The sequence below is a fragment of the Diceros bicornis genome, chromosome 9, assembly GCF_020826845.1.
Source record: "Diceros bicornis minor isolate mBicDic1 chromosome 9, mDicBic1.mat.cur, whole genome shotgun sequence".
In the NCBI taxonomy this organism is placed as follows: Eukaryota; Metazoa; Chordata; class Mammalia; order Perissodactyla; family Rhinocerotidae; genus Diceros; species Diceros bicornis.
Genome location: NC_080748.1, coordinates 73,533,589 through 73,561,415, shown reverse-complemented (window position 1 = coordinate 73,561,415; position 27,827 = coordinate 73,533,589). Strand labels below are relative to the sequence as shown.

Genomic DNA, 27,827 nt, shown 5'->3' with positions numbered 1-27,827 from the left:
AATAGCAACCGCAAGGAGGCTTGGCTCAGTTATATACTTGACATCCAGGCCAAGCAAAGGAAAAGTTGGGTAGAGAGAAGTAATCCCTATCACAAGAAACTAAGCAGAGATGACATATCCCTGCTGGGTACCCAATGGTCAGAACTCCCTCCACACTATAATGAAGATGCTGAACCACTGAACTCAATCAAATTTACACCGAGGAATCTTCTACTTAGTATTTGAGGAGAGGAGTCTATTGATAGTCAAGTGGCAAGTGAGGAGCTATGAAAAGATTTCTCTGCCCTGTCTTGAATAAAAAGAACTAAGCCTAGACAGACCTCTTTTCATTCAAGGTGAATGAATGAATAAAAAACAAAGAAACAAACAAAAAACTAGATATGCAACAGAGATCCAATATGAGACCAATGGAAAGATTCTGCAAATTAAAAAGAGGGTAAAGATAGAGAGCTCAAGATTTATTATTCAAAAAAAATGAAGAAATTTTAAGACAGCATCTTGCTGTGTGTTTTCAATAAAGTTCAGGAAAGCTCATCCTTTCTTCATGAACTTACGAAATAGGAAAAAACGATGATAAGAAGAGACAACAGACTGAACTTAAAAGGGACTGAGACATAGCCAGAAATAAAAATGGCAGTTGGTTGACATAAGAAAGGAATGTGAGGAAACCAACATTTCAATAGCAGAATTAAAGTCTGAATTTTATGCAGTATAGAGCACTGTCAGTGTACAAAATGAAATCAGTGAAGTGGAGAATACACTTGAGACATATTTACACAATATAGAAAGAAAGGGAAAAGAGATTAAAATGATCAGAGCTATCAACAGATATGGAGGTCAGAAAACAAAGATCCAATCTAAGAATTGTTAATGCCTCTGGAGAAAAAAAAAGAAAAGAAAAGAACAAATGAAATAGAAGCAATAATTAAAAGATATAGGTAAGGAAATCTTGGAAAGTTCGAAAAGGAACCGAGAAAGAAGATCCAAGGAGACGTCCATGTCCTAGGCAAAGCTGACGAAAAGCTCTGTGAACCTAGAACATCCTAGCATTCTCATAGACAAAGGAAGATTTCTAAAAGTATTTAGCTCCTCTGCCCCCAAAAGAGTTAACTGCAAATGAATTGATTGGCTTCTGACTTTCCTTTTGCAGTACAAAACACTAAAAGCCGATAGAAAAATGTCTGTAGAATTTTGAGGGAAGAACTTCTTACTTTAAATAATATACTCAATCATGTTATATTTCCCTCGTGAAAATGAAAAATATTCTCAAATATGCAAGGGATCAAAAAATATAGCAGTTTCCAGGAATCCCACTTTGAGGGATACATCCTAAAGGAGAAAATCAGACATGGGATTAAATATTTAAGTATCAGGATGTTAATCACAGCATAATTTATGAAAATAAATAATTAGAACCAATGTAAATGTTAAGCAACAGAAAATGTTAAAATAAATTATGGTACCTTCATATTATTAGACATTAAACAGCTCTTAAAAACCATGTTTTCTAACAATGTAGAATGTCAGGTCCAAATACCATATTATATTAAATATTTTATATTTTTCCTTCAGGAAGCAAATATTTTATGATCAGAAAATAAAATAAAAACATTCTGAGACAAAAATTCTAAAAATGCCCCCTGGGCTTTTATGCTTGCAAACATGTCATTTCTTCATTTAAAATTGAACAATAGGTCAAATGTTACGGAGATCTAGGGACAACGATTTATAAAATGTGGATACACTTTCCAGACTGAACCTCCTGAAATGCAAGAAAGTAGCAAGAGAGGGAAATCACATTATTTTGCTAAGTTTGGACACATTTTCTTTATTGTTGCCTTTGCCCCATTAGGTGATACAATAAACACATTATATATCATAGTCTATTGTCCAAGTTGCTCAGTAGAAATTATAATAATGTTATTGAAAAATAAGTCACAAAGTAAAATACAGTTTAATATTTAAACAACTTGATGTTAATTTGAATAATTCAAACTCATAGTGAGTGGGTTGTGGTGGGGGGCTGGCCAACTTTTAAGAAAAGAGATTAAATAAAAGAATGAACAGAGTGACAATGGCTTGCAAGTTGTAGCTTTCTAATAATAGTAGAATTTGCATAACACTTTTCATAGAACTTGGCATAGAAATGTTAAATTATAACTGCTTATTATTACTTCCAATAATAAAACATAACTAATACAAAATTAACCACTAAGGCACCAAATGAGAGAGTTTTAACATTACATTTAGGATACAGCTCCACCGTCTCTTCACCTCTTTTGATTTTATAGGATTTTATAATGAAAGGGGAGGATTCTAAGATAAAAAAAGATACCTGGATTGTATTATTCTTAACAGCAATAATGATCAAAGAGTTTCTTTTTGTATTTTAGATGGTTAAAGATACTATGCTATGGCTTAGTCCCTTGGGGACTCATAGCACGTATTTTTAGAAAGATTGGCAAAGGTTTGGGGTGAAGCATGAGTCCGTGGTATCAGCGACCCATAATCACTGTCTCATGCTTTAATCAACTAAGCTATTCAACCATGTACAAGAGCCTCAGACATGACTATGAAATATTATGAAAAGTAAATTGTTGTGCAAAGAATAAATAATTACATGTTAAATCAAGTAGTAATAAGTATGGGAAGGAATATTTGCCAAGAAACATTGTTTCTCATACAACATAAAAACATTAAACTAGAACAAGATTGTCTGATGATGAATTATTTTGTTTAGAAAGCGCGATGAAGGATTTGTCGTATATGCTTTGATTCAGACTAAATATTTTCCAGATTTGGGTACACCTATGTTTTGGGGTAAAAAAATCACAGGTAGAGTAATTGGTCTACAGATTCAAATATTAACTGCATATAACTTGTTTAAAATAAAAATAATGCCACTGACTCAAAATGTGATGAAAATATACAGTAAGTGACATTGCTAATTAACCAACTACTCTGTTTGTTTGTTTGTTTTTAGCTATCTGACTAATAAATGAACTAAAGAAAATGTCTAGTGTTCCAAACAGTTTTCATATAGGCAACACCACTGCCTCAATAACCATGACAATTTACATTTGAATCCACATATTAAAATCCCAGATTGTATCAATAACATCAATAAACAGGAGAAACATATGAGAGAAGTGATGCCTTCCCTAAGAGCTCTGAGAAGAACTATGGTAACGTTCTTCTAGAATTAAAGCTTTCCTAGACTTTAAAACATATTTCTTCTCCTGTCCCTCTACAATGGAGGATTTTAAAAATCAGAGTAGCATATTATTTTAAAGAAAAAAAATCTCAGCCTATGCTCTGAGGGCTTTTGTATTACTAACAAATAGTCAGGATTCAGGCGCCTGTTCCTCTAAATATTCTCGAACATAAAGAAACAAATAAAGCATACTGCAGTTTTTAATGAATCATCTTTTTAAAGAAACATGATGTGCAATCTTAGAGTTCTCCTCACTTCTTAATTAAAAATTTCAATACAATTATTATCATTAATATTATCAGCTACCATTTACATAGAATTTTATACAGTGAATAAAGTCTTCCAACATGCATTATCTCATTAAACTTCAGAAGTAGACAATAGGTACTCAAAGGATTGGTTTGGAGACTGTCAGCCTGCACAATAAGAAAGAATTCCAATTACTAGTTTCATTATTGAGGCTACTCAACACTTTCTTCCCAAGATTACCAGTATCAGTCTCATTTTGACCCCCTAAGTGATCCAGATTCGTGATTGCCCCTGTGCTATTTACAGAACAGGAATAAGTATATTAAGAAAATCTACTGGCTTTGCAATAAAGCTGACTATAACCAGCTCATAAAGCTGATATCTGTGTCCTTCAGCAGGAAGGAAAAATCCTGTCTGGGGGAGCCTGTCCTGTAGTGTGGTTCTGTACAATAGCTCTCTTTTTCTTTACAGGGTCAAAAATTCAGCAAAAGAAATTAATAAAAAGCCGTTTCAGAGGGGGAAAAAAAAGACTCTCTACTGCCAACCCCACTACCCCCTCCCGCCAAAAGATAGAGATGGAGAATTTTAGAAACAGGAGTTTATTCACAGTGCTTAACTAAAAGCAGACTTCCTCTAGATTAGAACTGCAATTTACATACTGTATAAAATGTCAGGACAATATTCTGGTTTCTTACACACACTGCTGATTTTATTGTATACTTTACAATCTTTATCCTCCTACAAAAATTTCCCCTTTCTAAGTTTAGAGAATTTTCTAACATAAAGAGTAGGCATTCACATTTTCTTTTTGAAATAAAAAGGCAAAGTGGTTTGCAATAAACATTTGAAGTTCAATTAGCATTCACCCATAAATATATGTGTGTGTGTGTGTGTGTGTGTGTGTGTGTGTGGTGTGTGTGTGTATATGTAGAGAGAGAGAGAGAGAAAGGGAAATGATAGTAGCCAACACTGAGTGCTCTCAAAATGCTAAAGTTCTAGAATTCTTATTAGTCAATACACAAAATGTCACTGCAAAAGTCTTGTTTAAAAGTTGGGACGAGTGGTATATGTTTAAATTCTGAACTCCAAACAGAAATTTCAGCCAGCTTTGGAAGCTGATTCCAATTTAAGCTCCATATGGAACTAAGACTCTGACCTTTATAGATATAGATACCTTTATAGATAAGAAAAGCCTCACTTTTCTTATCTATAAAATGGGACAATATTATATATCTCTCAGGGCAGTTGAGAGCCTTAATTTAGGGGGAAAAAAATGAACGTTTTGAAAGTAATTGTCAAAGTGCCTAGAACATAGTCAGTGCTTTAAAACAGTTAGTGCCCTTCCTCTGTCATAATTCATTATCTGTTATTTAACTTAGAAATGAAAGAAAATCATGCTGCTATGTGGACCTGGCCCTGAATTTCAGATTTGTTTTAGAGGAGGGAAATAAGCACTTGTTCACTTTCTTTCAAAAACTGTAATAATAATGTTACACATTAAATTAAAACAAAATATCAAAATATTTTGATATTCATTCCCATGTAACACTTCAAAGGACTCATTCCCATGTAACAGCCCCTCTTCCCTCAACCCCGTCCCCAAAATATCTCATTCAGGAGAAAGAAAAGTTGTCAAATAATTTAGTTCCTCAAACTTACTAAAAATAAAAACACATTTTACATAGCTATATTTAGTAAATTCAAGTTAATTTTCTTAGGGTTTAACTGAATTAAGATAGTCCAGTGGCTACCACCCTGTAAAAAGAGCCTTCTACTGCTGGATTTTGGAGACACGTAGAAACTGTGTTACCAGCATCCTAGAAGTTACTATCATTTTGCAGTCTATTCCAGAGATGACTTTGGTGAGAATTCCAAATTTGTAACACTTTGGAAGGGCCTATGACATGGGTGGCAAATGGCGTCCCTCAGGTCCCCTATTCCCATCTTGCCCATCCACAGCAGGCATGACTAATTGATCTCAGTACTTTTTCCCTGTGAATCGAAGCTTGGCACTTGAAAATTTCTCAAAACAAGTTTCCAGGCAGGCAGCCACCACCAACTGATCAGAGTTCCCTTGTGAGTTGAAACCACCCCCAGACTAGAATAAAGGTTACCTTTGAACTACTTATGGAAAAAAGGGGCAGGGGGGCGTGCTTTCTGAATAAATTAACGGTCTTAACATAATTCTAATGGGAGTATTTACCCTACTTATGAGACCAAACTTCTCAGGCGTTTCATTACCATTCATTTAGATATAAATAGCAGTAATACTACTTATAAATCATTCTTATCTCTTCATTAATAAGAACTTCTTAAGAGCTATTATGAGATAAAATACTCTTGGCCAGTTCAAATTGCTGTATGTCGTTATAATTAATAAAAGTGTACATCTTTATGAATAGTCTGTAATTCAGGCTCTTCAGTAATTAGATTGAAATGAAGTTTTATTATATTTCAATTTCATTTTCTATCGTAGTGGATACATGTAAGCCTACCCCAGCGCAGACCTGGGGTGTCTTCACCCAGATAAGCCTCTATTTTTATGAGCAGTGTAAAGATGTACCCAGAACTGATTTCTTCAAAACAAGCACTGTGAAACAAACATTGGATTCTTTGGCCAGCGTGCATCAGCAGCAAAACAAACAGGCCATTATATTTGTGGCAAAGAATGAGATTGCAAAGTCAATGAGGAACAAGGCACATTATCAGCTGGTCCACATTGTAAAACAAAGGGACAAAAGCGCCGTTAATACAGGAAAAAGCCCGAGTTTCATGGTTCTCAGTGAACTTCAATGGTTTGCGGGATCATCCTGACTATAAGTTGACTTTTCTCTATTAGTTTCCATACTTTTCTTAGCAGACGACGTGTTTCCCTTAGCTTTCCTGATCATGATCTACTAAGCAGTATTGTTGGGCACTGGCCTGTTTTTTTCTCCGCATTCCTCAATTTGTTGCTCTCCAAATTACAGCCTGTGTTTATTTAGGACAGCTAAAAAAGTCGCAAGTTTGAAATGCAAGCAAACTTAAATTCATTGCAAATATCTTCTCAAGTGGGGTTTTTTTTGGCGGGAGGGAGGGGGGTGGTGGTAGCAATGTTTGAAATAAACTAAACATAACTAAAGAGTTACATTGGAATTTTGCAAGCATTTCTATGACCTAATCCTGTAATTTAGCCTTTAAACTATAAGGAATTTTGAAACCACCGTTATCCAATGTCATGTGAGATGAATTGTTTTTTTATTTCATCATTTTTAGCCAGTGAGGAGGGCAAAATACTGTCCAGACTGTGGCTGAGGAGAAGGGTGCTGTTCCTTTCTTGACTTTTCGATGCTGTAGGAGACAGAGGTGTAGGGAGAACAAGCAGGAAGCTGCAGAGAAGTTTCACTCTACCCTTTTTTCCTGCTGCTTCTGGTGAATGATAACAAAACAAGACCTATGATGGGGGGATAAAAATCTCCCTAAATATCCAGCCCTATCCAGGCTGAATAAGCAAGGCTTGTTTCCGTGCATCCACATTATGCTATTTGCTGGCAAATTAACTCTTGATTCATGTGTTTTTCCCTTGAAGGGTAGGGAAGAAAGAAGCAAAAAAAAAAAAAAAAATTCTAACTACCCATTAGTTTTAGTTTATAGATGAGGCTTGATAAGCCTCAGAAACCACTAATTAGAAGGAGCACGCTAATTAGAAGGAGATTGTGACACCCTTCTCCCCTTTCTTTGCTCGCTGTCATTTGGTGCATCCTCCAAGGCCCGGTTCAAATGTCCCTTCTTGAAAAATCATCCCCAACCCTGTCCCCCGTGTTCACCACTCCAGAGAGCCACTCTCACCCTCCCTGACTGCTGTCCCCCCTCTGCTTTAGTCCTCATGTCCTTAAGTTGACCTTGTTGCTGTTGTGTCTGCCTAGAACATGAGCCAACTGAGCCAAGGTGCCAGGCGAATGCTCAGTACCCAGAAGAGCATCTGGCTACTCACCTAGGGTCTGTTGACTGACCAAATAAATAAATGATCCAAGAGCAGTCCATAAGAAAATTTAAGGACGTTAATTTTTTATCCTCCAAAGTAAATTGAAAGTCCATCTGCCTAAGCTGCAGTGGAACTTGATGTGTTCAAGGAGAACTGTCTTGTGATCAACTTTCTCTCCTACATCCATTGTCCATGCCTGCCACTGGCCATTGCTGCAGACAGTTACCTAGGGGAGGATGGAGGAGAGCACGACTGGGGCGGTAACACTCTGAGCTTGTGCCAAAGCTCTGGAGGTCGGGGCAGAGGCAGAGAGCAAGATGGCGACTCCTCCACAGGAGCACATCCACTCAGCAGAGGGGAGGGGGACTGGCCAGTGCATTGAGCATGGAGCCCTACTTAGTCTTCTTTCATTTTGCCTTCCATCAGCACCACTTTCATAGGATGACATCAGTGGAAAATGACTCCATATTACACGCCACTTATAGTAGCATCCCCACAGATCCAAGCTTAACTGTACTCAAACTGTCAATCAAGCAACACAAAGGAGGAAAAAAAAAGAAAAGTCCTGCTCATTCCATGCTTTTTAAACAACTCTTAGGCACTCCACCCCCACCACCACCCCAGAGGCTCCAGGGGCCAGGGAAATTCTTATTTCTTTTTATGTTTACTGAAATGACTTATCTTCTTCTAGACCCTAAAGTTCTTGGGGACTGAGAATGACACGCATGTTTCCATGTTGCCCATGGGGCTCAGGAGAAGCACCAGGCTGCACCCTGCAAAACCAAAAGCTCGTGGTCAAGATTATATTTTGCATAGAAGATGGCAAGTAGCAAGACTGCTGATGCTACTATTATCTAGCTGAGGTGCCTGGATGTAAAATCCCTCGGATCCCATCAACGGCCCATCCCACTTGGCCTGACCTACCCCGGGGAGCCAACAAGGGCCCTCTAGACAGGTGGACCTGTGGGGCGCTGGCTGTGCCTCAGCTGGCCCTGAGGGATGAATGAACTTTACCCAATAAAGAGATCAAAATATTTGAGCCATTTGCCTGCTCCCCACTTTTTCCTAGATCCAAACACACAAAAGCACAAGGAAGAGCCTAAGGAATTGCCTTTTGGGTCCCAAGGGCACATTTTGTAATCAAAGTTTCTGGAAGTCTAGGAATGTGGGAGTTTTCACTAAAATTCTACCCTTTCACCGCAGCCAACCCTGAGTTGAGGAAGACACCTTCTCCAGGTTGTGGTAACACAGGCCCAGCCCTTCCTTGTAGCTTCAGGAGGCATGGGAAATGTCCTGAATCAGGCAATTTCCTTTCTGGGGAACCTCTTGTGTTCACACAATAAGGGCTCATTTCCTCCTATTGGCTTTTGTTTGAACAGTTTCCTTTGATATGGGATGTCTTCTGCTCTCCTTGCAGTTATCTAAATCCAGGCATCCTTCTCAACTCAAGATCCACTCCAATTGGAGTCAGGCCCAACTGGCTCCTCCCTCCCTCCTGTCTTAGATTAAGCATCAAGTGTCTGGGGCCCCCAATCCAGAGTTAGTCTCAGCGTTCTCCACTGGCTTTTGCATCATGTGCCTGTGTGCATGTGTGTGTGCATGTGTGTGTATGCGTTTGTGTGTCCCAACACCTCAGTGGGATTGCTGGCTACCAATCATCTTTGTTTTGCTTGCTTTACATAGCATCAGTGAACTAGACACACAGTTGGATTTTAATCAATACTCTCTGAATGGAAGGAATGAGCCTTTTGAAAATGATTCACGATAGATTTGAAGATTTGCAGATATACTTTGATTTGGGAACATTTGGTAATCTTTCTCAAAGGATTTCCTCAAAGAAACTGAGGATTTTCTCTCCCAGAGTATCATAAATTTCTCTTTGCATTCCCTCCTCTATTTTTGAATTTCTTTTTCACTTTTCTGTTCTTATTTCTCTCTGTGTACTGATCAGGTGGACTCGCCACACTTCTTTCCTCTTGTTTGTGTGTGACCCAAATCCCGTGATCTGGAGCTCCAGCAAGCACCTACCTTGTGAAAATATCTCTGCTGTGGTTGGGTTCTCAGTGGGAAAAAGAGGACATGTGATAGTGAGTCTTCCAACCCAGGCAACTGGGTCCCTACCAGGAAGGAAGGAACGTGGGGTTGCAGGAAACACCTTGGAGCAATCCTTGCTTATTTATTCTCTAGGTAACAAAGGGCCAACCTTTCCTCGGGGACCAGAGGGCCAGAATGGACTGGCAGATGTCAGAAGTGTTTCTTGGCCCCAGAGGAAATTCATTCATTCATTCACTCATTTACAAAAGTTTAAGGTCAGGAGTTTGGTCCCAATGTGAGCCAGTTACCATCTGCTTGAATGACCTAAAAACGGTCTGAGTGGGGACAGAATCAATTTTATCCATGCCAAAACAGCTCAAGGCATGGGCTATCATGGAGCTAGGTCAAGTGCTCCATTTTCACACATGCACTGTATGAAACTTTCCAAATGTGGCCCAGTCCTCCTGTTTTCAAAAGCAACTACATTCCTTTAGTCTGGGGCAATATGCTCCAGTGTCTTACCACCCCTACGAATATAAGTATTCCCGAAAGACTGGCATAAAATTATTTTGTAGAATATAAAGCCTTCTTGCATTTTGCTGCAAAAACAGTAACGTCTTTGTGAGTGATAACAAGACTCTAAGAAATTGCAGAAATAGTCATGTTGAAGTCCCTACTCTTTTTGGAACGTTTAGAGAGTCTGTAGCATTAATTGAGGATTATTCCCCAATTGTTTCATCTTCACTCAGAGAAATATATCCAAATATTATGTATTCAGTGTTTATTCTGCGTAGTATAGAAAGTTCTTTGCATAGGTGATCTCATTTAATCCTAATCATCACCCAGAGAAGTGAGTATTACTACCCTCATTTTAAAGATGAGAAAACTGAGATTCAAATACATTTTAAATCTTGCCTGTAGTTGTGCATCTAGTCTGTGGTGCAGCCTGAATTTGAATGCAGAATTTGAATTGTCTCTTAACCCCTGTGCCAGGAGATCTGTTACTCATCTGTGTTTAAATCACTGTGTTTTTGCAATAAATATGGGTCCCTGGGCCCTGCCCCACATGTCCCAAGTCAGAATCTCAGGGGCTGAGGCCTAGGCACCTGTCATCTGTTTTTTTAACAAGCTTCCCAAGAGTTTGTGCAGCCAATGAAATCAGCATTTGGAGTAACTGGGAAAGGCCTTTGAAAAGGGTTTGGAAAGAAAACACAACTTCTTTCTTCTCCTGGGGTTGCAGTTGGGTGGGTCAGCGAGTGTAGTACAGAAATATGACCTTGTCCCAATGGCTACAAGAGCCCATTCTGGCCTTGACTGTGGGCATGCTTGTCGTTTACTTAGTTTTCAAGTGGCCCTCAAGGGCAAATAAATAGGTCAATCCATTTTGTGAGATGTGCTGTACATTTTGTGCAGCCAAACAGAACCAGATGACCAGACGTATCTATCTTACAGCAATTAAGCAAGAAAAACTTATTGTAAAAGTTAGGACACTCCAGATAACTCCCCAGTTTATGCATTTCACCCCTTGTCTCTCTTTGCCCTTTGCCTTCATCAGTTAAACTTCTTCTCTGAAGTTGAAATGCAAAAAAGAGCCCTGGCTGAAGGGGTTGAGGGTTAGCTGGCATCCCTTCAGTACTAAGGCACAATTTCACAGACACGTGTACAATCTCTGGGGGGAAAATGCACTCTCTTCATCTGTAATAGAAACTTCTGGGTGTATTTGGGTAGGTGATGGACTATGGATTTCTGTAAGTGCGACTAGTAGCTAACAATCATCTATAGAAATGCCTGTCTCCATAATAAAACACTTTGATCATTCCGTTGCATTCCACAAACATTTATTGAGCACCTACAGCTTATCAGACATTGGCCCGTGTTTAAAATGAATGGGATTACTACAATGAGGAGACTCTTAACAAAATCCCACATGTGACATCTTTATTGGCGGATTTCGTTACTTAGGAAAAGAGTGCTAGGCTCATGAATCATCCTTTTGCTAAAGCTAGTGAGATGGAGGAAGAAGCTAAGGAAAATGATAAAATAACAAAAGCACAGCATGTGACATTGGTATAGCCCTTTAGAAAGAAGCAGCAATCATCATATTTTACAACTTACACCTTCCTTCAAATTTACCTAATGTTGTTCACCTTTCCTGTTACAGTGGAATCACATCTGTTCCTACAAATTTTCAAAAACTGTTTCTCCCCAGTGGTCTCTGCCCATCCATTCTCTGTTGCCTCCTCAGGCTTAAAGCTGCACCAGGTGCCCAGCCCACCTTCCCTCAAACCTAGAGTCTTATCCTGAGCCTACTTCCTCTCTGCTTATCTCCATCTCTTCTCTGATTGCTCTAAAAGGTCACACTACCTCCATAAACATATTCATTTTCTACTCTTTTGGTACCTTTGCCATTCAGCTTCCCATCACTGCTCTCCAAAAGTGTCTCCCAAAGGTCTTAACTTCCGCATGTCATGGTACCAGGCTCAGTCCTCATCTTGACTGAACTTTCTTTACGATTTGGCATTATTTGCAATTGTCACCTGGTTTTAGGAAACCCTAATACAGATCTATATTATATCACCAATCAGCGTTATTTCTAGGACGCAGTGAATAGCATGATCCCTTCTCACAGATCCAAAGGCATTGAGAGAGGTCCTGAGGCCCACACACCCGTCCCAGGGAACACTGGCCTTCTCTGAAACACTCTTCACCTTGGATTTGTATGCCAGTGGAAGTGTGCCTAGGAATTCCCCTCAAATGTAGGCATCGCCCAACGCTGTGCCACCAACCATTTTCTAGATCACACTTGCTTCCTTAGGTATATCAACTCCTTTTATGATTTCAAATACCAATCCTTTATGGATGAGTCCCAAATACACATTTAGCTCTGCACTCTACAGAAGCCTCGATCAACTTCACTTTCAAACTTCTAATAACCAGAACCAATAGTATTACCTTCCCCCATCCTCCTGCCTGCTCTGTCATTCACACCATGAATGTTTCTGTCACCTAAGTTCATGGTCTCCAGGTCATCTTGGACTCCCTTGCTTTCCCTTAGCCTCAGTAAGTCCTGCCCATGCTCTTAGGAAGCTGCTCCTGCATCGGCGCGTTGCCTCCTGCCGGATTCTCATGGCCACCATTCCAGCTCAGGCCCTCATGACTTCTCCGGTACCCGTAGTTCTCAGCTCTAAACTGTGAGGCATTCCCTAACGCAGTGCCTGACCCCATCACTCACCCGCTCACACACATTTGGTGGCTCTCTGCTGCACTCAGAATAAAGTTCAAAATCCATAGCTTAGCATTCAGGGTCCTCCACAACTGAGTCCGTGCTGAGCATCTGAGCTGTGCCCTCATGCGTACTCCCTCAACTCCCCCCCCCCCCCCCGGCTACAGAGAGACCTGGATGTGTGCTTCCCAAGTGCACACATTGCAGCCTTACCCTTCCTTCACGGGCCACGCCAGAGACCGCCTCCTCCAGCAAGCCTTCTCTGCCTCACCAGGACAGCAGTAATTACTGACAGGGCACATTATACCTCCGTTGTAGCATGGGCTACCTCCACTGTGGTGATTTATTTACACCTTGTATCTGTCTACTAGAGTGTAAATTCCACGAGGGGAAAGGAAATGAGGAAAATTTAAGAAATAAATTCTCCTCTTCTTTGACCTTTCACACAGTACTTTTGGGTTTTTTCCTGCAAATTTTTCTGTCACCAAGAAAATTTCATTTAGTAGAACACATTTGCCCTGGCAGAGCAGGTAAGGATTAAATTAGCAATGTGATCAGCCCCTTCCTACGACACTGTGCGGGCACTTCTGGTACACTGTTTCACCAAACCTTCACAAAAATCCTAAGATGTGGGCATGACCATCTTGATTTGTGCCAACCAAGAGATCAAAGCTCAGAGTGATTTGGTAACATTCTTCCATCCTAAGTAGCAGAGCCCAGGATTCAAATCCGTGTTGATGATGCACAAGCTTTGGATTCCTGCCATCCTTAACCACTCTTATTTATTTTTTGAGACCTGCATTCCCTTGACTGAAAAGGACTACCATGAATGTATGATTACACAGCAAGAAAGGGCAAAGGGTACCGTCATCTGCGGTCCCCAGGTTGTTCCTTCCTCCACTAGTCTTGATTGCCATAGAGGAGACAAAATACCTTTGAGGAAAACTTTCATGTGTCTGTAAAAATTAAAAACAAGGAGAAAAGGAGATATTTTGTACATCATGACAAAGTGGCTTTATTATCATTATTATTATTTAATACTAATGACTTCGTTTTTTTTTCCAGTTGGAGTTTGAAGCATTAACTTCCCATTGGCCCAGGGGCAGGATAAGTTATGACCCTTCACGGTTCTCGTCGTTAGCGGGAATGGAGGCCCACAGCTGGAGCCCAGAAGGCTGGGAGAGAAACAGATGAGGAAGGAGGCATGAGAGGGGCCAGAGGAAGAAGTGGGAGTAACTTCCCACGAGCTTTCGCTTTATCTTAGAATAGACAGTACCAGGTAGCCAGCTACATTTTTAAAACTTTATTAAAGACAGAAAGAACACCTATCCTAAAATGTGTCCAGATCACTGGATTTTCACAAAGTGAACACACCTGTGTAACCCCCGCCCGGACTGAGAAATACCCTTTTAGCAGGACCCTAGAAGCCCCCCTTGGGTTCCCTTTCAGTCATACCCCCCTTTCTCCAAAGGGGGACCCCTCGCCCTACCTAGCTGCTACATCTCCCTAGCTGGCTGCATTTTAAATTAACCCTTTGACTGTCCTGGTCAGGCAGCACGTGTTCTTTGAGAAGCCTTTTCTGGCAGCAATTGCCATTTCAAAGCAGAAAGAAAAAAAAAAAGTGTGTGTGAGGGAGTAATTTTGTGTGTAGGAGAAAAGTGTTTCTAATTTTCAATCCTGAAAATGTGAGGGGAAGAAAGAAGATGTGAAGGAGGGAAATAAGTCAGTAAATGCAGTCTCGTTCTGCTTCCCCCATTAGAAGCTGGAAGCATTCCAGCGACATGCCATTTTGAGAAAGGAAGCAAACAGAATCGCCCTTCTCTACCTGCCTCCGCCTCGGCCAGAGCAGGTCGGCTCCTATTCCCACAGCCTTCAAAGATGTGGAGAGGTCGACGGTTATTATTTAATAGCAAAATGTTCACTAGAAGCCTGATATTGTATTGAACATATGGTTTTGATTTTTTTTTTTCTGTTTTTAACCAGTGAGCAAGATCGAGAATGTCACAAACCTAACTCCAGGATTTGCTGGGTTCTGCCAAACTGTAATGGGAAACTCACTCCCGTGCCTGTGCCTCTCCTGCTGTAGCAGCTTCAGGGGGCCTGGGGTGGAACCATAGATGGCCATGGCTACTTGGTCTAAGGAGGAACTCCCTGCTGTGGACCTGACAGTGCACAGGCCATGTTGCTGCTTTTCTGTGACTTTCTGCACTAATCATCACGCTGGAAGGACGAGATCAGAACATCAAATAAAAATCCTCAGCCAGAGAATAATTAACTCAAGACCCAGCACTATCTAGCTAAGGGGACTCATATTAACTACATGTCCACAATGTTTTAAAAGGCAACATTCCCCAACTTCACATCTTGAGTTGTTGGCCGTCAGCGTTTCCAAAAATAATCACTCCTCTCAGTGCCTTTTTCTGATCAATTATTTAGTGTAGTCTGGGTTATATGACATAAATTTTACCCTGAGGGCAAAAAAAAGTCATGCTCCCTAGTGGTCAGCTAAAATATTTGTAGTTTTAATTAAAAAGACAAATTTTCAGCATGGCCAAGAGTGCTGGCTGGGTGTATAGGACATTAGTAAGACTAGCAGTAAAGAAAAAAGAAAGGCAGAGTTTGTGATAGAGTAAGAGCCTGGGGATCTCTAGGTTAAATATCAACCGGGGAACTTTCCTAAGAAAAACTGGATGGCTTGTCTCAACCCAAGTTTGCAAGCCTTACAACAGGCTTTCTCTAGATGAAAAATGGCTAGCAAGTCGGGAAATGGTCTCCTGCCCTCCTGCCCTTCCTTTGTTTGCTCAGGGAGCCCCTGAGTCAGCCCAGGCAGAGCCAAGGAGAAAATCCTTCCTGGTTTCTCCCTCTCTGAGGACGGAGGGCAGGTTAGTGCAGCCTGCTGTTGACTGGAGCTGGGATTAATTAGTTCCTTCGGTGACCTTGGCACCTACCGATGGTAGAATGTGTCTCTGAGCTGCTGAAGACCATGCTGAGAGCCACAGAGAAACTCAGGGGGACTCAAGCCACTGCTAAAATGACCACCATTTTGTTGCGCCAAAAACCCAAAACAACAAAACAAAAGAAAACCAAAAACATGTACTTTATCTCTGAAAACTATCTTAGTGTAGTATTCAAACTGTGTGAACATTATCTATCTGTCTCTCTATCTATCTATCATCTCTGTATATACACTAATCTATGTCTATAGCTATCTATCTGTGTATATATTAGTCTAAATCTCTACCTACCTATCTCTATCTGTATATATAAATATTAATTTATATCTATAACTATCTATATTAATCTGATTTGTATCTATGTATCTACCTACAACTGTATATATATTTATATACATAAATATAAATGTTTATAAATATATACACATATGTATGAATATAAATCTGTTTATCTATCATCTTATGGGTAGTTTTGCATGTCAATGCCCTGCATCTTGCCAGGTATTTCTAGAGGCGTCTAGAGCCTATTGCTGGGACCGAAGACAATTTTAAAGCATTCTGTGCATTGGGGGAAAATGTCTGTCTCTCCCACCTCACGTCCATCCATCCGCTTTTCCCTGCTGTGCTCAGGCCTGAACAGAGCAGAGGGAAAATGGAGAGTCCCATCCCTTTCTCTATCACAGCCGGTTCAAAGTTCAAGTATAATAATGATATAGGTCAACAATGTGACAAAGCTGCCAGAAAAACTCAGTGTCTTAGGTTGCAGAAATAAAAGTATTATGTTCTGAAAAGGGAGGTGCCAACTGCTCCTACCAGAGGAAGCTTAATTGCTGTCTTTAAACTTGTGAAGGGGCTCGCCTGCTGAAGAGGCATTGGACTTGCTTAGGGTCACTCCAAAGGCCTGAACGAGGCCTGAACAATGAAGGTCATGGGGAGTCTCACTTTATTTCAGCACAAGGAAGAATTTTATAACAAAGCACTATGGTTTGTGTGTGTTATGGGGTAGCGATTGTCCAGGCAACTAGAAACTGCTTGTCAGGACGAATGAATTATGCTAGATAATCCCTCCTATTCCTTCCAATTTGGGATTCCCTTCTAGAAGATTTTCATCTTCTATTTGTGGTTTTCGTCAGTTGGATGGATCTCAGAGGGGAGGGGCTAACGGAATCCTGTGTAGTGTGCAGAGTTTCTCTGCCAGCTCTGCTGTGTCTCCCCACCGCTCCCCACCATTCTGATACCCCAACACCCAGAGGAAGAAAGACGCAGTTGGAGTAGCAGGTCGTGGGAAGCAAAGAGTTAAAAAGACCAAAGCTCTGTGTGGGTCCTAGCAGGCCCAGAGGCAGTTAGTCCCTTTGATCCTGCCTTTTAATTGCAGCTTAGTTGCAACAGGGAACTTTAAAGAAAAGAAACAGGGAAACTCTAGAGATAGGGTTTGTTTTGTTTCCTGAGGGGATGGTCTTTGTGGTGGCTGCCAGGAAGCTGATACTTTAGGGTTCAAATAATGGGCTTCCTAAGGGGGCAAATAAATAGTCCTTTCTACCAGCTAAGAGTCAAGTGTGACTAGAACCCAGAAACACCTGGTATCTATGTGTGCCATTTAGTAGAGACACCAGGTACAGCCTTGGCAGAGAGAACAGCCCCGGGAAAAGAGACCATGGGCTAGCTCGGGAGCTGGCAGAGCAAGAGGGAAAGAGCCTGCAGTGAGAGGGTCATCAGCAGATGCAGCTAGAGAGAACAACCACATGTCCTAGGTGGAGAATGGGGCGACATGCGTAACAGAAAACTGCACGGCGCGTGCAGAGGGAAGTTAATGGAGAAGCAAAGGGATTTCTAAGAATTCTCATAGACGGTAGCAAGGCCACAACAATACAAAACATCTCACTTTTGTACAGGCCTCGAGGTTGATAATGAGCTTTTACGTAAGTTATCTATTTAAGGTATCTATAAGATACCTTAGGTACCAAGGTCTTTAAGCTTCTTCCAACACACACGCACACACACACAGACACACACACATGAAGGAGATTCAAGAGTAAGGAAAAGGCCAACTAACCACAACAAATAATGGAAATGACACTCCAGCCATCCTTGGTGATTTACCAAGTCCCTTTGTGAGGAGGAACTCCTGGCTAAAACTGAACTCATGCCTGCACAGTGTGCGAGTAATTGCTTGTTTGTGTTCTATTTAACTATTTAGTGAATTCTGTTAACGGTATGTGCAAATGTGAGAGAAGTTTTTCTAAAGCAAACCCCTTTTTGTTGCAACTCTCAAGTAAGCACGGTTGGAAAAAATCTGGCTGTTTGGAGACCACCAATTTACTCTGTCACGTGTTCATGTGTGACCTTGGCAAGTAGCTCAGCCTCCCCAAGCTTCATTTTCTTCTTAAAAAGCTTTAACTGAGTTGATGTACATAAAGCTCTCGGCAGAGGGCTTGGCATATAGTAGACACTCACCAAACTCAATAAGCACTTGTTCCCTTTCATTCCTAAAAGGTTATTGGTAAATTTAAAATGCATTAAAATACCGGCCATCTGTGTGGGGACCAAATGGGCATCTGGGCAGGGAAGACTTCCTCTAAATCAGTTGAGTTAGACTCTGGGCTCTAGGAAAGAGGGGCCACATGTGCGACATACAGAAAAATGGAGCACTTGACGGGAGGGAAGACAGATGGACACAAAACAAGATGTAAGTCTTACAACAATATATAAGTCTGTCCACGGTCAGGCCTGGACATTTCACTTAAGCTACCACATTAGACAACTATCATTTCTGATAATGTCTTCATTTATATTGCAAGACTGTAAAACTAGCATTTTTAAATAAATGCAATTTTAATTGCATATAACACTTCTTCTATACTCTTCATATTCTTACAAGAGAGTGAGGGGAGAATGGCATTATCTACATCTTAAGGGAAACAAGGTTGTCAGAGTTCCCTGAACTAATCCACTGAGGGTGTGAGGACTGAAGCAGGCAGATCAGACTTGCAGGCTCCATTTCTGACCATCATCTAGAAAAAGAAAGAATCTAAGCCTGAATTAAAACACATATATTTTGGAGGAAAAAATATCTCTGGAGCAGACATGTAAACAAACACACTAGCCTTCCTTGGAGGCTGTGAGCAAATCTCTTGGGGAATTGGTGAGAGTCTGTGTCCACAGAGAAGACAGTCACCAAGGGAATGAGGAGACATCCACAGACTAGCTGTCTGTAGCTACAGAACTGCTAGAAACTGCTGAAGTCCCTGCCTTCATGCCCTTGGCCACAGCAGATTTGGTGCAAGGCTCGTGGGATAAGTCAGATCAACCTCATCCCCGCTCTGAGCCTGAGCTGCCTGGAAAGGCTTACTGCACCAAGGAGGTAGGTCTTGGTCCTCAGCCTTACAGAGTGCTCCTTTAAAACAGTCCCAGACCCAGTCGTCTGCCACCATTTACATTTATGCTGGCAAAGCTGCCATTATGTTCTAGAGTCTTGCAGATGAGCAGCACCTTCATCATCTGGAAGCTTGTTAGGGATGCAGAATCTTGGGCCTCATTCCAGATCTACTGAATCAGAATCTACATTTTTAATAAGATCCCCAAGTGATTCGCTATGCACATGGAAGTTTGACAAGTGCTGCTCTGGTGTACTCACTGTAGGTATCTGGTGTGAGGGCAACAACCATTTGCATGCTTTGACTACTTTCTCATTTTCTTCAGAGTAATTCTTATGGATAGATCCAGTTGAGACTTGCTAGACCCAGGAATAAATGAACCCCTGGGTCTTTGAGAATGGGATGACCAGTGCCCAGTGATACCTCCAATCACTCTGGAAGTACTGTCCTAACCAGTAACCTCCCAAGATGTATATTTTGAGATACAGAAGTCTTGACAATTATTGATTTTAAATGTTTTCTTTTGATTATTAGCGAAGATCTACTTTTTAAAAAGTCAACTGTGTATATGAAAGATATAGCTGCGAAGATCCCCTTATCCATCCAATATTCTGTGGCTTTTTAACCATGACAGTGAACCAGTACTTGCCTCCAAGAGGGCCCTGGCCTGAGCATTCATGTAAGAGAGGGTCAACTATGTGCAGTAGGCTAATGCAGTGCCGGAGGCTGCACTGTCATCCCATGAAGGCACGGTATGGTGCTTAACAGTCTAGGCTACTCATATTTTGGTTGACAATTTTGCTCCTTTGTGGGTATTTGTTTTCCTGACTCTTTGTTAGCTCTTACTCTCTTCTAGGCCCAGGAAGTCTTCCCCAAGGCTCATCCTTGGTCATTTGCCTGTCTCCGTTTATGCCCCCTTCTTCCTGGCTTCCATTTATGCCCCTTCTTCCACCTATGGCTTCAATGCAGGTGTGTCTCAGTTTACATTTGCAGCCTGGTGTCTAGGCTGTTCTCCATTCTCACACTGTCAAATGTCTATGGGATATCCCAATTGGATGACCCATCATTAGCGAAAAACACCATTACCAGAACTCAAAACTCATCCTCCTTCCCTCGCCTGACCCCATTCCCACTGATTGGTCCCTTTTTCCATCTACCTCCATTTTCTGTTAGGGTTCCATTGATATTTCTCCTGCTAGAAACTCCAGTGTCATTTTGGCTCCTCTAAGCTCTCTCTAGCTTCTATTACTTTTCCTTCAAGATGCCTTTTGGATCTATCTTTTCTCTTCCATCCTCACGCTGCCATTCTAATCCAACTCATTCCCACATCATGCCCGAAATACTGCAAAAGTTTTTCACTTATTACAAATTTTCTAACCTCTAGCCCTATCTTACAAATCTCAATTAAATCCTTATAATGCATTTGCCATAATGTTGTAGGTAACAAAAGTAAACTCCTCCACATGGCTCTTCAGATCTTCAAATTCTGACTTCCCCCTCTATCTAACCTTATTTCCCACTGCTCCTCAACACTTTATCTCTATTCTCCGAAATCAAGTTCCACACTGGCCCCTCCATCACATTCTTGAGATGACCTTCCTTTCTCTAATTTTGACAACTGTCGTCTCCAAACTTTTTTGATTATATACCCCTATCAGAAAAATACTTTTGAGCAGGAACAATCATTATAAGGCTAGTTACTTATTTACAAATGTTATACTTGTATAACAGTACTAATATGTTACATACATTATCAAACATACATGAAGATTGACATTTTAAAAGGATGAGCTTGCTAATATATAAGATGTAAATTCAATTATTTCTTTTGCTCACCTAGGCTTGGAATGTAGACATCTTATTTTAGAAACACAGATCTGGACAAAATAGATCCATTCAGAGCTAGAGGAAGTATCTCTTCCTCCTTGAAGCCTTATCTACTACTCCAGTCCAAACAGAGTTCTACTTTCCTGAACTCCCAGAGCATTTAAAATTACAAGTAGTAAATCATTGATATAATATATGCTTCACCAATACTTCTTAGTTGATTAATTGAAGCTTGCATCTAGGATGCCAGAAATTTATAGATTTTTAAAACAATTCAATATCTTAATTAAAAACATTACTGTCTTCCAAAAATTGCTTGGGTTGGGCTCTACTCCACTATGCAACATCCATTACAAGACAACTCCAAGTCAGACTGCAGTGTAATCTCATTTAAAGACTGTTCTGTCTCATTAAATATCACATGCATGGCTTCCCATAGTTGTGAGGACTAGCTTTTCCACTTTTTGGCTAGTGAGATTTTTAACACATTGCTTAACCTCACTCAAATTCAGTTTTTATTTAATTTATAAAACAGGGACAAAAAGGGGACATTTGTGAAAATTGAAAGAGATGATAAGCATAAAAACTGAAATGATATATAATGTAAGACATTACTATTATTATTACACCTAGGATTTATGTATTATAACGTAAATTATGTAAAGTACATCTGACTTTTCTAAAATAAGTGACCTCCTATTTCTACCTTGAGTTTGATTTCTTTCTGCAAATGAATTATTTTTATTTTCTCAATTTTATTTGCTCAGCTGAAGACATAGCACTGCCTGCCTATAGGACTCAGGGTCTGATGGGCCTGAGTTTAAATCCTGGCTCTACCAAGTGTCAGCTGTGGGATCACGGGTGTGTTACAGGACCTTTCAGAACTTCTCTTCTCCCATCTGCCAACATTAGCTTCATGCGGATAACATTAACTACATAGGGTTCTTCTAAGTTTCAAATTACATGAGATATGTGTGTAAAGCACCTAGTTTATAACATATGCCACTAAAATATTAATTTCTCCCCCTCCCTGCCCTTTAGCAGGCTTAAGAAAACTCAGTGAGACGCCCTCATGGGCAAAGGGAATACACTGAATTTTGGTTTCATTGTTAACTTTGGTTTTTCCCTGGCCTGCAGGCTATTTACACCCATTAATGAATTTAATTCTAGAAGCACCTCCCTGCCATCCACAGCCAATCTCACCTTGCTACTGTGTGGCTGGGCTGGGGCATGAAGCCAGTAGAGGTTTTGTTCCCTATTGCCTTCTGAGCAGTCAGAGCTGAGAAAGCGAAGCCAATCAACCTCTCTTCCTGCCCTGCTTCCACAGGTAGGCTGCCTACTGTACTAGTTATCATGTGTTCTTGTCCAAGTAAGCATTTGGGACAGGAGATGGTGACATGCATACATATACCAGGGACCCTTGTACGTTTTTCCTGTTCTTCAAAATTCAAGTCAATTAACCATTGAAAAAAATGAATAAAAGTTTTAAAAACCCAGGGTTTATAACTGGTCTCCTCCAGGAGCATTGCTTAGCACACCCTGTGAGAGTGCTCTAATTTTAGGCTCCAGGTTTTTAACCCTCTCTTTGAACTGTTAATTGAGATAATGTCTGTGAAAGCCCTTTGTAAAGCATAAGGAACTATACATATGTTAATTATCCTTCTGAAGACATTTGTGTGCTGACCTATTCTTATCTTATTTGTAAGTATCTTGTTCCCCTGCGATTGTGTATTGCAAACTGCTTAGGACCAGGGACCTGCAGCGTTTTCCTGTCTCCTGCCCCCTCCCTTCCTCCTTTGAGTGGCTTGCCACCCCCAAAGCTCTTCCCCAGCAACCAGCTTGCCTAGATGCTCGTAAACCTTAGAATCTGCCCATCTTCCTGCCAAGACGCATAGCTAAAAACAATTCTTTAAGCTCAGTCTTCTTTCCCAGCTTTTTCCATACTGGGTCCCTTACCTTGTGGCTTGCCTACGCCCAGAGAATATACACTAATTTTGATATTAGGGTAAAAAAAACAAAACAAAACAGAAACTTTGTATTTAAAAGGAGTAATAGATTTTTTAAAGTAAGTCTGCTTTGAAAATAAAAGGGGGGATGTATAATCCCCCAGGGTCAGGAATCAGGTTTCCTTAGTGGGATGGGAAGGTAAGATAATTGCATCAGGGGCTTCCCAGGCACCCTGAGGCTCAGAGGTGTGGGAGAGGGTCTCAGATTTCCTTTTGTTGATGGGTGTTTAAGGCTTTTTAGATGGCGTGCCCATGTTCCTCAGCCTCTTCGGGGCTGAGTCTCGGCTTGCTCTGGGCAATCACTGGGTAGGTGATTGCTCTCAGCAGCCTTATTTTTGGATTTTTTTTTTTTTTGCAGCATTCTCATATGTCTATTGCTCATCTTACATCTTTATATGTTATTTAAACAGCATTTATGCTGAGAGATAGAGGTGAAGAGAGTACATATAAACATTTAAAACTTGAAATTCCTTCTCTTATTCTCCCCACCCACACCAAAACTGTCTCAAACCTACAATTAATGTTTGATAGTTAACAATGTTAAATTAATGTTAGCCAATAAAGTTGTTATTAAAGTCTTTGAAATTTATAATTTTGCACCATTTCTTTTTGTCCTTTATTTTGCACCCACACAAAGTCAGGTATTAGGTAATTGACTTGTTCTAACCCAATAGCAAAAGCCAGAGAACCCAGGAGGTGTTTAATAAACACTTGTTGACTGATTGATGGAATATACGGACCTAGGATCTCCTAGACAATGCATTCTTTGTCTGAGCACTAAGGTAAATCGGTGGGTCCACTTTTATTACCAAGTGTTTCTGCCATATTGAGGGGAGCAGGACAGCCGAAAACCTGTCCATCAGCCCTGTGGCCCAGGTTCACAAAGAAACCCTGGGGCCTTACCTTTCACACCTGCTGTTTTCACTCTCAGCAACAGAGGCGGGACTAGCCTCAGCCAAACAATGCCGAGCAGTTGGAGGCACAGGCCTGATGCAGACCCAGCCATGACGCCACCTTGGACTCCTTACTATGAATATAATCACAGCTGCAACTAACAGTTTGTGCACATTAAGAAACAAAAAACAACTCCGCTGAGTAAAAAGCAGGAGAGAAAAACCAATATTGTAACTAATTTACAAAGCCCTGCTAAATCTTCCTGCCTGGTTCTTCAGAGAGAAACCGAAGCATGAAATACCAAGTTCCTTGTCCACATGGCAGTGTGCATCTATTCCATTCAGTCGACCATTCCAGAAGGGATGCCTGGGCGCATGACACCTTTACTTCTCTTTGTGGCCACTTCCTCTCTTTCCTTGCCGGGGCTTCGGGTTGGGCATCAGGCAGAATTTGTGAAAAGAGCTAAATGTCCTCTGCCCTCTTCTGCTCTGCCCTTGGGGTTCTGGCCTGAGTTTGGACCTACAGCTTTCCCTTGACTTTGCTACGTGCTGGCGTTGGTGGTTCATACCTCCCTATATTGCCATGATGCCCCTTGCCTCCACTGCCTACCTGGTCCCAGGGTTGCCAGGTTTCTCTGCCTGATGTGAGAGTAGTCACTGTTTCTGACCCGGCCAGCTCTCATGTCCAGCTGTACCTGGAGATATCAAAGGCCTCCAAACTATGTTTTCAACAACTAACATGCCCTGCAGTTGTACCACCTTTTTATTATTCAGAATCTTTTACCCCTTGCAACGTTACCAACCTACGTCTATGTTGATAATATGTTTTGTCATTTTGAAAAATGTAAACAAACCAATATACCTTCCTTCTCATCTTCTCCTATTATCGGGAGGAAAATGCAGGAAGAAAGGAAGAGAAAATGCATGCAAGATTGAGCCTAGTCAGTCTACCATAAGGAATTCTCTTAAGGTCAATATCTAACTCCTCTTCTCCCATTTCTTTTCTGGAATCTTGAGTACCTGATCTTGAATTTCTATGGCGCTCCCAGAGCGCGGGACTGGCTGGTAGCCATGTGATATTGATTTGTTTTCACCATAGCAACAGCAAATTAAAACAACTAGCAGAGAGAAGACAGGCTGCTAACCAGTAATGCTATATAACCAGTATATTTTGTAAGCATATTTTTCTCCTTTCCTCTTATTTTCTCTCTTATTCACTCCACTTTCACAAATTTAATGGAAAAGTCAAAGCAAAAATAGCACTAACTGCTGTGGGCACCACAAGGCCTATGTCTGAGATAGTCTGGTGCACAGCTTCCGTATATTACACCAGATAAATGGAGAAAATGTAAACAGCAAAGCTCTGATTTCCTTGGAAATTTTATTTGTTGGTCTAAAGGTAAATGTCCCTAGAAAATTTACAAGAGCATGAAGTAAAGGGTTTTGTTTATATGACTATATATCTTAATACCCTAAGGCATTTGCCAAGAGTTTCATTAATAAGGAGGTTTTATCCCTTTGTACTTTAAATAGCTCATTGTGCCAAGAGACAAACAACTTTTTTTTTGGATACAAGGTCAAGGCCTCTCTAAATGCTAGAATTATGAGGGAAAGTGTAGCGAGTATTAGTCAATCCTATTAAGAGACAGAAAAATTGGGATGGGCGCTTGCTCAAGGCTACACAAACACTCCGAAAGAGGATGCAAACTTGAACCGGGAACTCCCGAGAACTCCAATCTGTTCTAATGGAAATTCTTTCTTAAAAGGCTCCTTATTAAAAACTAACCTTCCCCAAGTCTCTACGACCAAGGTCGCCACCTGTGACACAGGGTTAATAGCCTGCCGTATTGGACTTCCCTTCCTTCGGCCCATCTGTACTAGGACACGGTGCTCTACATAAAAGCAGCTGTTCCCCTCATCCCAACCGGCCATGAACTTGGTAGCATAACCTGGGTCCTCAATTGTGGCTCCGGGGAAACTGGGAACGGGGCCACAGGGACTGTCCACCCAGGTGGCAGTGCTGGGCTGCACCAAGGGGAAGTTGGGCCAGAAGCAAAGCCGTGCTCCGCTCCCCGCTGCTTTTTGCCAGCGCAGCCAGAACCCTGCAGAAAACCTGCTCTGACCCGCCCGACGTGAGGCAGGGAGGAGACGATGCCCTAGTTACGCTGGAGATCGGTTTAAGGTTTAGAAAGGACTCGCTAAAATATGAAGACGTAGCTCAAGACCTGCCAAGTGAGAGTGCAAGTGTTCCTGGCCAGGACATAAAGAAATATTCCTTTCCATGAGCCTGAATAAAAGAACACACAGCAGAAATAGTTGGGAGATGACGTCAGAAGTTCTGGGCTAGTGTCCTGCACTTCTCCTTGAAAGTATAAACAGTGGGTCTAGAAGAATCTACGTGGCATTGCCCTTATTTAAATGAAGACTTCTCCTACTCCTCGCAAAACAGGCAGGATGGCTGAAGAAACTTCATCTTGTTTAAAAATTATAACGTCTTCCTTTTTTTTTAACTTTATTATCCCCCAAATGCACATATTACCCAATTAAAAAATATCTTCCCACTTAACCTTTGTCTTTTAAAAGGACAGTAATGTTTCTTGAAGAACGTTCACGGTGGCGGTGAGGCAAGTCAGATTTCTTTCTTCGCTTCAGTGCTTGCTAACTATTCTAAAAATGTTACACATTTATTGTAAACACATGCTTCCGAGGCCTAACAAAAAAGCACAGTTTCCTCGTGCCTGGCAGAAATTTAAAACGGAAAAGGGCAGAAAGAATTCTTTAACAAATATATCCTTTCCTTCTCTTGGGCCAAGTGTGTTAAAAATAAATCTTCTCCATCATTTCTCACTGCTGCTTCTCGGCAAGAAAGTTGATATGGTTCAGCATAGTGAAAACACAGCTTTAAAAGCTAGCCTGCCCTCATTAAATTATTCTGCTGGCTGTGTGTTCTCATTAAAAATGCATAAAGATCAGATAATTGCAGTAAGCGTTATTAACCTAGCTTTACTTTTGAATGTAATAGTTCCACTTTTAAGCTGGAAACAAAGGCTCAGACATGCCAGAAAAAGAAATGTAAACATTGAAATACAGTATCGAAAACTTGTCAGAAAGCTGCCTCTTGCTGGCTTGTTAAAAATGTGCTTTTGAAACTCAAAGCCGAGGCATGGTAGAGCTGGGTAGGTCCCTAATTTCTAGCAAACAGACATATATTTTGGCTAAACATTCGGTCGATGATTATTTACCATGAAGTTTTTTTTTTCTTAATTACAAGTCTGTTTTCAAGTAATAGGATCAATGTAAACTTTATTTATTCAGAAGCTAAGTATGGCTGTATGAAAAATTTCTATAACAAGAAAATAAGAATGCTCCGAAGAATTCAAATGGTTTTTGTTGAATAATAAATGGATCTATTCTTTGAATAAAAAGTCGTTTTATGCCTCACCCCAAACAGGCGGCATAGATTCAAGCTTTGTCATTTCTTTTTCTCAAATCAAAATGTTACGTAAAACTCCAGGGTCCCCTGCAAGTATTACATTTGAATTAGTGGAATCCGGTTTCCCTGGCTTTCCTAAGCAGCACACATGGAATGCAGCATACTGCAGCAAACTCTTTAAACATTCAAAAAAAAGGTGGGGGGGGGGGATGATTCTCCTACCTTGTTTAGCTCTGCCTCTCCTTCCCTTTTACAGTAACCCCAGGAACATCTGGCAGAATCAAGCGGCCGAGGCTTCTCCACTGCATCATGAGGAAGAAATTTCCATGTAAATAGTTCTCATTCCCTGTTTATTGTACTCTGAGAGCCGTCTGCCGTATCTGGAAAATTTTGCCTTCAGATGATGAAGCAAAGACAGTCTAAACTCTGTTGCTGTAAGCTGCAGCCCTTCCTTCCGACAAATCCCTCCCAGCCGTGGGCAGCCAATCCCCAGCCAGCTCGTCAGCCCTACTCGTCTGAAACAGGGCCTAATAGGATGACTGACACAGCAACACAGCACTTGCAGTGTGTGAAAACAGTGCATCCATACTGATGAAAGAGGAATTTCCCTCTCAGAAGAAAGCAATCAGAGCACCAAGACAAAGTGGCATGTAATT

General features: G+C 41.0%; 1 protein-coding gene across 4 annotated transcripts in view; it reads right to left on the bottom strand.

Moving 5' to 3' along the window:
- MBNL2 (muscleblind like splicing regulator 2) overlaps positions 1–27,593 on the bottom strand; it is a 153,127-nt gene extending 125,534 nt beyond the window's left edge. For all 4 annotated transcript variants that reach the window (XM_058548395.1, XM_058548397.1, XM_058548396.1 and 1 more), the window contains exon 1: positions 27,394–27,593. The gene's annotated coding sequence lies outside the window, so the exon portion shown is untranslated. The remainder of the gene's footprint in view (positions 1–27,393) is intronic.
- Positions 27,594–27,827: the final 234 nt, after the last annotated feature.